This window comes from Alligator sinensis, unplaced genomic scaffold (genome assembly GCF_000455745.1).
Source record: "Alligator sinensis unplaced genomic scaffold, ASM45574v1 scaffold738_1, whole genome shotgun sequence".
Taxonomy (NCBI): Eukaryota; Metazoa; Chordata; order Crocodylia; family Alligatoridae; genus Alligator; species Alligator sinensis.
This window is the reverse complement of record NW_005842382.1, coordinates 722,612-730,957: the sequence shown is the minus strand read 5'-3', so window position 1 is coordinate 730,957 and position 8,346 is coordinate 722,612.

Below are 8,346 nucleotides of genomic sequence, written 5' to 3'. Positions count from 1 at the left end.
TTCTGTTGCGTTTTTTGTCTGTAGCCTCTGGCTAGGGATAACTTGGTTGAAGGATAGAGAAAGTGCACAGCCTTTGTATTGCACATTATCTCTCATTTCTCAGACCTCTCGGTATTTATTTGTATGAAGCATTTAGATATGGCCTTCAATGTTGTGTAGTGACAAAAGGTTGTTGCTTTTTCTGGGTCAATCAATTTCCTGCTGCCCTCCATGCTGTTTTCTTCCTTAGATCAGGTCAGGGATGTGCGTGAGGACAAATTGTCTCCTGCAGAGTCCTGGGAATAAGGTCTGCAGCCATCTTCACCCTATAAGGGCAAGATGAAAGCAAATGTGATTAAGTGCAAGTTTTTGTGGCTATTGAACTCAATCAAGTGGTTCCTGTTCCCATAACAAGCAGTTGCACAAGTACATATCCTAGATGTGTTAAATTATTATTCATAAAGGTATGTAAATTAGCAGTTAAGCTTCTCCTGAGGGAGGCAGGAGGAAGAGGAGAAGCTGAAGTCCCCTGCCACAGCCCCTTCTCATCCTCTGGGCCAGCTTACAGAGGGACATGGGGACTTCAGCTTCTCCTCTCCCTCCTTCCCCCTTCCCCTCAGCTGGCCCAGAGACAGAAGGGGACATGGCAATGGATTCCTGCCCTGCTTCCAGCTTGGGGGTGGGGGTAGAGCCAAGCCCCAGTACAGGCTGCTTGATCCTCCCAGCATGCCCCACCTTAGGCTGAGAAGAGGAACTCTGTCCCCTTTTGTGCTGAGAAGTCAGGCTGCTGGGCAGCTGCCACTCCATCTGTGCTCAGGGCAGCGTCCAGAAAACACAAACAAAACCACTCACCCTAAAAACAAAAACGGGACTCAAATGAGTCCAGCCAGGTAAGTATCCAGCCTCTTCTTAAAGATCCCCAGGGTAGGGGCCAGCACCACCTCCCTTGGAAGTTGGTTCCAGCTCCTAGCCGCCCTAACTGTGAAGTAGTTTTTTCGGATGTCCAATCTGTACCTCCTCTCCATCAACTTGTGCCCATTACTCCTTGTTATGCCAGCGGGGGCTAGGGGAAACAGCGTCTCCCCCAAACCCTTCTGGTTCCCCCTAGTGAGTTTATAGACGGTCACCAGGTCCCCCCTCAGCCTTCTCTTGTGGAGGCTGAATAGGTTCAAGTCCCGCAGTCTCTCACTGTAGGGTCTGCCCTGTTGTCCCCGGATCATGCGGGTGGCCCTCCTCTGGACCCTCTCCATGTTGTCCACATCCCTCCTGAAATGGGGCGCACAGAACTGGACACAATACTCCAGCTGCGGCCTGACCAGCGTCGCATAGAGGGGGAGGATCACCTCCCTGGCTCTACTCGAGATGCACCTGTGGATGCACGACAAGGTCCGGTTAGCCCTGCCAACCATGACCTCGCATTGTCGGCCCATGTTCATCTTGGAGTCAATAATGACACCAAGATCCCTTTCCGCCTCCGTGCTCTCAAGTAGGGAGCTCCCCATCTTATAAGTGTGCTGCTGGTTCCTTCTACCCAAGTGCAGCACCCTGCACTTGTCCGTATTGAAACGCATCCTGTTCCTGTCTGCCCACCCCTGTAACCTATCCAGATCCTTCTGCAATCTCTCTCTCCCTGCTAGCGTGCTCACCTCCCCCCAAATTTTGGTGTCATCAGCGAATTTAAACAGGTTGCTCTCCACCCCAACATCAAGATCGCTGCTGAAGAAATTGAACAGCGCAGGGCCCAGGACCGAGCCCTGGGGGACTCCACTACCCACCTCCCCCCAAGTCGAATATGATCCATAAGAGGGCTTATTCATGATATGAATAAGCCCTCTGCTGCTGGGAGGGGGCTGGCTCAACTGCAGACCAAGTAGCGGCTACTGATAGTAGGGCACCAGGGAGGGAGAGGAGAAGCTGAAGTCCCCTGCCATGACCCCTTCTCATCCTCTGGGCCAGCTGTGAGGCGGACATGGTTCCCAGCTTTGGGGGCAGAGCCAAGCCCCACTGCAGGTTTATGCTCCCCACATCCCCTGCTGGCCTCAGCCAGCCCAGAGGCTGAGAAGGGGTTGTGGCAGGGGACTCCAGCCCTGCAGTGGTGGGGTGGAGACATGGCCAGACAAGGCCCCTTGTGGGGGCAGGGATGGGGTTATTCCTCTTTCCTCCAGCGTCCTAGGGAGGGAACAGCAGGGGGCCTATTCGCGCACTGGGAATGAGCACAGCGGCGTTGTCAGGCAGACCCGGCTGCCTGTGGGGGTAGAGGGGAGATTGAGTCTCCTCCCTACTCCCCTCTGCCTCAGGGACCGTGGTGCCCCACTGCTGCAGCAGTGAGGGGGGAGTGCCCGGCAGACTTGGCTGAGGTCTCTGCCAGTGGGATAGAGAGGGGAGAGTTAAACCCCTCCTTGGCCAGACCCCCACCTCTGCCTGTCCCTGCTTGAGCTGGGGAGCAGAGGGGTGGGGTCAGCCTGGCTGGGCTAAAGCAGAGAGCCCAGCCCAGAGAGCATGCCAGGATGCTGGGGGTCTCTGGTCTAAGTTAAACCAGCAGGGGACCTGGGACAGACATTGCATAAACTGGTTTGAGCCATATCAGTTATTCAATCAGGTTTATCTCAAGCTGGCTTCAGCCATTTTGAAACTGGTTTATATGTGTGCAGGCCGGGAGCGATCTGGGCCCTTTTTTGTGCTGTGTGGGCTGTGGCCAGCAGCCCGGGCACGCTGGGTCGGAGAAAGCAGGCGACAGGCTAGAATTAGGCACGGACGCGTAATGGTTGATTCAAGATTGTTTACTTACACTGTAGATGGTCGCGGTGTAGGCTGGACAGTTTCCCAGGCAAAGCTCCACTTAAATCCCCAGTTTGAGGACTCAGACTACTCGGATCACTCCTACGGAGTTGTCGAGGCTCCGTGGATCCTTTTGCGCGCAGGGAGAGGGATACGTCGAGGATTGCGCTCGGTGACGGGGAGAGGCTAGAGGCTGGTCAGAACCCCGTTGCCTTCTTTTGTTCGTGGAGTCCTCCAACTTGGGCAGAAACCACTCAAGCCTCTTATACGGCCAGCAAGCCAATCGCTAGCCGCCACGTGTGAATAATTTAACGTAAGCCAATAATGGGGCTCGAATTAGAATACAAATGGTGGGAACTCCTTGCAACGTGCATTTCTATGCTGCAAAGAAGAAATGCACACTGCAAAGAAAGCTTCAAACGGCGGGAAAATAATTCAGTGGTGCCAAAGTGCACACAAAACAAAATCACACCCTTGGGTTGTGACAATATGCACTGAATGTCTGTTCTGTTACAGGTTTAAACCAGTTTCTTATCACTTAAACTGGTTTATGTGTACTGTCTGTCCCTAGCCTAAGTCTTCAGAGAGGTAGGAGATAGTATATGTTATCCTAGATACATGTCTAGAGCCATACCCTTTAAATGCATAGCCATCATTTGTGAAGCTGGTGTGACAGAATGTCCTAGATCCACTTATAAATTCATTTAGGTGCAAGAAGCAGCAAAGCAGATACAGATTAAGAATATTGCATTTTAAGATGTAAGTTTATAGACAGTAAGCAAATACCAGGTATATACCAGGCAAATACCAGAGAATAAGCAAATACCAAGTAAAACCTTGTAATGTAGTGATCTTCAAATTGCAGGTGCCTTCATTTGTTTCATATGTATTTCATATCACAGCAAGAATTACCATTTTGGCTGACTTGGTTTTTTCCCCTTGTTCCTGAATGTATGATTTGTTCAAAATTTAAAATGGCACTCGTTATACTAGAAAATGTGCTTAAGTACATTTACATGGCATGGCTCCCTGCTTTACTGTTATAAATTGTTCATAATATGTCTTCTCAGATATGCATCAAACACTTGCTGCAGAGATGCATGTGATCTGTCTTTTCTCCTGAGAAATAATAATTGACTTTGGTTTACTTAGGTTACTGCAGTACAGTTTATTTTCTCAGCCCAACTAAGATTTATGCAGCAGCATACTCATACTATGAGGGATGAAGAATTTAATTTCTTAAGTGACAGAGGGTATGCAGTGCATTGCAGAGGTGGAATATATCTGTACGTTAAGATATGTCATAGAAATAGATCAAACACATTTATACTATCCTACTGAATTTGATGCTAATTGTGATAAGCTAGTAAAAACAGAGGCTTTCTCAGTTAAGAGATCAGCTTCACCACACAGACACAAAGAACACATTAGGAAAGTAAATGATGAATAGGGATCTTTTAACCATTTTTTAATTATTATTTTATGACTATAAGCCCTGTTGTGCAAATGTTCATAGCTCAATCCTGATCTTTTTAAATATATTCAGTAGTATTTGCTGAATACTAGCAGTGACTGTTGAATGACTATCAAACCATGGCTTCTTTGAATTGCTTGCTTTGTCTTTTGATAATTATTTGTGTGGTGGAGCTGCTCTGTCACATGTTTATATTCCTGCTTGCTTATGAAGTAATTAAAACACTTTAAACAGTGTACAATAATGAATAACATTTTTAGGTCTGAATTCTTCACACTAAAAGGGTGACTTTTAGATTTTATTACAACTTTTAACTATGTGACGATGGTCTGAATCTTAGGAATAAGTCATGATATGAACCTGTGAATCATGGAAAATTTAACTTCAGGGCATAAGTTCTTCTATGCAAAAATAATTGAAAAGGAATATTTTAATAATTTAAGCGGTTACAATTAGGGCTGTGCAAAGCTTCAGTTGCTGATTCAATTCAGCGGAGATTCAGCCCAATTCAGTGGCTGAGTTTCCAAATCTGAATCGAATCAAGAGACCCTTTAATCTCTCTGAATTGAATTGGAACCCTCTGAATTGATTCAGAGAGATTCAATGATTTGAACATAGAGCTTTAAATGTTTTTTCTACATACCTAAAGGTACCAGGTGGTACCTGGTGAATGCTGAGATGCTGGGGTGGATGGAGTGTCATATGGGAGGACAGGGTGGGGGGTCCCCAGCACATTCGGCAGTGGACCCGGAGAAGCACTTCTGGTCCATTTCCAAGTTCGCCGGGGAGTGCACAGGGCCACCCCATGCGCTCCTGTGAGACGCTTCATCTGCCCCGCCATTGGAACGTTCATGAGCCATGTCTGGTACCTCAAGGTATGTAGAAAAAAACATTTAAAGCTGTATCTATGGCTGAATCACTGATTCTCCAAATCAGCATTGAGTCTTCAGATTCGGATTCAGCTGAATCGAAACAGGACAGTGATCCGAATCAACTAATCGAATCACTATCCCCGATTCAGGCTGAATCCCAATTGGATACGGCCCTTTCGCACACCCCTAGTTACAATAATGATAGAATAGAAGACCTAATGTACTGAGTTGAAGCTATTAATTTTTTTTCTGAGTCTCTATCACAGCCGTAACTTCTTTCCACTTATGTTTTTTACATTGAATTGCATCATACAAAGAAGCACAGTATGTAGTTTTATAACAGATCCTCAGAAATGCTGAGTATGTACAGCTTTGTTTTCTGTTAACCTCAATGAAACTGAAGAATTCACTCTGCTACTGTCCAAGATGGCATTCCCAAATGGGCAGTCTTTTGGTTTCTTTCCTTTTTTTCCCAGACTGTTCATTTCCACAACTGCTTATTTATTTATTTATTTGCCTTTGGCTACAGAAGCTTGTCTTCACTGCAGAACTTGCCTCGACTAAATTAACTTAAGTTGAATGTTGCACTGCAGTAGTGCTCAACCTATCTGGCCATGTGAACTGCATGAGTAGCACAAGGTCAGTCTATGGGTGTAATCCAGCATGTAATGTGTGAGGCACAGAACTCAAAGCAAAGATTTGTTCCTACTCTTGTCATTAACATAATTCTTTGCCTGGCAATAGATACATGAAGAGCATCTGGAGGCATTTTAACAATGAATTATGGCATGTCTTGCAAAGGAGGTCATGCAGGCTGCCTGAAGACAGGGGCCAGCAGAGACAGTGGATTAGGGATTTAATAGCTGCAGAATTCCTCAACACTGGAGGTTCTAGAGGAGGAGCACAAGCACAAAGTAGTAGGACTACATTGTTGTGAAGACTTAGGTTGCCTGCAGGCTGAGGGGATTATTTTTAGGTGGCATCTCTGTTGAAGTGCTATAGAAGCAGCACTGGGAATAGGCATAGTAGGAACATAACTGCCATGTACTGGGTCAGACCATTGGTCCATCTTGTCCAGTATCCTGTGTCACACAGTGGCAGAAGGTGGATGCTGAAAGGGTGAGTGAACAGAATATAACCAGTAGGCCTGTGTGAATAGGGAAATATTTGATTCAGATCCAGCCAATTCGGAGGACTGAGATTCAATTCAGGGATTTGGATCACTGTCCTGAATCGGTTCAGTCAAATTGGCTTTGGAAGATTTGGCACTGATTCAGAGAGATTTGGTGATTCGGCCATAGACTATAATAGGAATCACTGTAAAACCTAGAACTTTGTCAATTTTTGGCAGATTTGGATGAAAACAGCAGCAATAGGAGCCCCTTCTGAGGGCATGAAGACTAATAAGCTAGTAGCCCTTTCTGACGGCACGAGGTCTGTCAAGTTTCACAGAGATAGGTGCAGAGCTTTCTGGGAAATTGCACCTCAAACTGTTCAAAGCAAAACTTGTGACAAGTGTGACTTTGTGTGCATGTTAAGGTGCAGTGGGATAAAAACAGCAGGGATGGTAGCCTGTAACCAAGGGCCTTCCTGGTGCTGGTTAGATCTCTGCCCACCCACCTGTTTCTGGGCCAGCTCCCCGCCCCTCTTTTGCTCAGGCAGAAAGCTCACGAAAGGGACAGAAAGGCTTCAGAGAGAGGCTTTTATGCTTTTTCTACATCCCTCCCCCAGAGCAGTGTGATTGGAAGAGGACTCAGAGAAACATCACAGTCACTGGCCAGCTATTAATGTCAGTCTTTCCCCCCTTGCTCCCCCTCCCGCTTCTCAGTTTTTGTTTCCCTGCAAGACTGCCTTCCAAATCATTTTCCGAATCGTTTCTGAATTGATTTGGAGACTCCGAATTGATTCAGGGGAGGGAGGGGGTTGTCTCCCGATTCCATTTGGATTTGGTGATTCTGCTTCTGAATTGGGCCAAATCTTCTCCAGATTGAATTGGCAACCAAAGCTTCACACACCCCTAATAACCAGGGTTTTTTTTCATTGTTCCTCTTCCACTTGTAGCATCCAGCATTTAGGCCAGGTACAGACTGTACACTTTTACTAGGGTAAGTGATTGGAAATGGGTTTATATCCATTACAGAACAGAAGTTTAGCAAACAAAATCCACCCATACCCATAACAGAATAGAAGTTTGGCACATACAAACTGGTTTAAAAATGGTGAGCCAAGTCTAAGATTTGCCCCCCTCTTCCCGCAAATGTGTGTTTTGCACGCTACTGATCTAAATGATGCTGCTTACAGAGAACCACATAACTTAGGTTGATTATGCATCAGGCTTTCTGAATATTTGTACCTAGCCCCAGTGTCTAGGAAGTTCTGATTCAGAGGGTGTGCCATTAACTCCCATGCTCAAGCTGTTAATAACTAAAGACTTGAGTTAGTTTTTAAGTAAAAATGCATTGCGATAGTTTTGTTGTTTAGTGCCTCCTCCCCTCCCCCTCCTTTCACCAACTCCTCTACAGATACTCATCACTGCTTTAGTATTGCTTGAATGATAAGCAGAACTTCCTGCTTAGTAGCAATGATTTCCATTTGTCTAAGGCACTCTCTACTGCTTTGGGCTCTTCACTGCCCCTTCCACTCAGGGTATTTGAAGTCCAAGTCCTCATGTAGCTCTTCAGATGCCGGTTCTAACTCCAAAGCCTAGATACAGTGCCTTGTAGATCAGGAATAACTGGCTTTGGACTCCAGGAATGTAAGCGTTCTTAGGAATCTTTCTGGATACAGGCCTCTCATCTCTCCAATTCTTTGTGGCTTCAAGTAGTTGTTTTTTGGAGCTTCCTCTTTGTCCTGGACTTCATGTCAAATTTCCTCTATTCTTACCTTCTTGGAGTTCCTGAAGGTGTGCAGGAGAAAAGAGTCTTTGCATATGATGTGTACTGATGTGTACTGATGCATATGATGATGACTGATGTGTACCTAGAAGCTTCCTGATTCTGCTGTGGGCTGTGGACCTTATTGCCTTACATTAAGGGGAATGGGAGAGAAGTAATTTCACAATGGAGATTCCTGGGCTGCTGAGCCATGATACTAATTGTGGCTGACCACCTTCATCCCTGATCTTGTATATGACTTCCTCCAACATAGAGACTGAGGTTCATTTGACAGCTGCTTTCATTTATTGTGCAACTGGCAAGTTTGGTCCAGAGTCTCCTCAGTCCTAGTTAGATATGAGAAAGAATC